This window comes from Lynx canadensis, chromosome F2, assembly GCF_007474595.2.
Source record: "Lynx canadensis isolate LIC74 chromosome F2, mLynCan4.pri.v2, whole genome shotgun sequence".
NCBI lineage: Eukaryota > Metazoa > Chordata > Mammalia > Carnivora > Felidae > Lynx > Lynx canadensis.
This window is the reverse complement of record NC_044320.2, coordinates 61,507,122-61,509,433: the sequence shown is the minus strand read 5'-3', so window position 1 is coordinate 61,509,433 and position 2,312 is coordinate 61,507,122.

The window sequence follows — 2,312 nt, the reverse complement described above, 5'->3', positions numbered from 1 at the left end:
GCCCCCCTGATGGAAATATGGCTGGTTTAATTGATTCTTTTTCGCTTCAGAATATACAGAGTGGGGACACCCAGTCGTTTTTATTCGGAGCAAAGTCAGAACATGAAAGGCAGGCACTGCAGGAACGCATTAGCAGGGAAACCCAAGCAGCACCCTGAGGTGCGAGAATGGATTTGATTGTGTTCATGATACACGAGCAGTCGCGCTGACACGGGAAGGGCATGGGCAGAGTTGACTGAGCAGTGATTTTGTTTCACGGGCGATTGTGAACTCACTGTCTCCATGAAGAGTTTTCTTTTTCCAAATGAGATGTGACCAGGATGATGTGACTGTAGCCTGGGTGAGGGCTTGGGAGAACCAAATCCTCCGGCGAAGCCTCCTTCCCGCCCCCCTCTCTCTCTCTCTGCTTCCTGGTGGTGAACACCGAGTGTGGAGAATGAAATAAGCCGTGGTGGGACTTCTGACGGCTTTTCCCACTTGCTCCGAAAGAGGCGTTGCCAACATCGGCGCTGTGGACTCGGTCTGCCGGGAGCCCAGCTCACGAGGGGTTGACACCAAAGTGAATTTGGAGGCAACTTCTGCGAAACGAATGTGTAGGAGGCCGTCCTGGTCTCCAATGCCCCCTCGAGCATTAAAATGATATTTTTAAAAGGAATAGCTGCAGTTTCATATCCTTTAAATCCCAGACTTGTTTGGGTTGCCATGGGAAGGTGGTGAGCTAAGCCTCTCTGAGAGTAGTTTTAGTTTTACAAATACGTCCAGCCACATTTTTATGTCTTTGGATGGGGGAAAGTTTCATGAAATGTGACGTTTTAAGTGTGCTCTTCAGTGACTCTTCATTAAAACGTTGATACCTGTGGGGGCGCCTGGGTGGCTCAGTCGGTTAAGTGTCGGACCCTTGGTTTCAGCTCAGGTCCTGGTCTCACAGTTTGGTCCGGGAGATCGATCATGGTGTCAGGCTCTGTGCTGATAGCATGGAGCTTGCTTGGGATTCTCTCTCTCCCTCTCTCTCTGCCCCTCCCCTGCTCATTCCCTCCCCCTTTCTCTCCTTCCCTCCCTCTCTCTCTCTCAACAAATAAGCACAAAAAAATTGACACCTGTGTACACATGGATAGTGGAGGTGTGGATGCCCTCGTCTTATTTGGATACACAGATGTCTTTTTGTACATGTGAATTGAAGCTTTGCATGCCCTCGAAGAGTGCTAATGCATAAAAAAAAAAAGAGTGGAAAAAAATAAATTTACTGAAGAGATCAGGGATGAATCCCCTCTAAGCTTTCCCTGTACATTTTTCATTCCCCTTCTATACTTAGTTATTCCGGGGACAAAAACTGTGGGTTTTCCCCTTAGGATCTTGAAAATTCTGTAAAAGCCTAGCATGTTGAGCAGAATTGTCGTAGTCTGTTCAGGCCACTCTAACAGAGTACAATCGACTTGCTGGGCTATAAACGGCAAATATTTATTTCTAACCGTTCTGGAGGCTAGGAAGTCCAACGTCACAATGCCCACAGATTCTGCGGACACAAGCCTTCTTGCTGTAACTTCATGAGGTGGAAGGGGTAAGAGCGCTGTCTCTGGGGGGTCTCTTTAAGGGCATGAATCCCATTCATAAAGTCACCATCCTCATGGGGCTAATCACCTCCCAAAGGCCCCCACCTCCAAATACCATCACCCTGGGGGTTGGGTTTCGACATATGAATTTGGGGGGAGCACAAACATTCACTGTATAGCTGGATCCCCGACAAGTAGGAGGCAATCCCCAAACATTACCTGAGAGGCTCTCAGGTTGGCAGCTGGAGCTCTGCACCTACGACCCCAGGCCCTGTCATACCTTGTCGCCTCTCCCCCAACTCTGTGGGCTCTGAGATGTTAGACCAGTTGAGAACGCTTCTTCATCAAGGAGAGTTTGAGCAATCCTCATTGAGAGCATTTGAAACCTTGAGACAGGTGCACCTTTTGATAGGCTTGTGGTGAGAAATCCAAGTTTAGTTAAACATGTTATTAGTTTTAAAAAAGATGCTTTGTGGGGCGCCTGGGTGACTCAGTCTGTTAAGCGTCTGACTCTTGGTTTGGATCTGGTCATGATCTTAGGATTCCTGAGTTTGAGCCCTGCATCGGGCTCTGCACCGTCAGCTTGGGCTTCTATCTCTCTCTCTGCCGCTCCCCTGCTCTCAAAAATAAGCATTTAAAAACAAAAATAGGTAATAAGCTTATAAATTAGACCAGGAAACAGGAGCTAAGGGAGAAATATTAGGTTAAGAACTTTAAATGTGTAGCAGCCGGCATTCAGGGAGTTGGTTGAAATCAGAATCT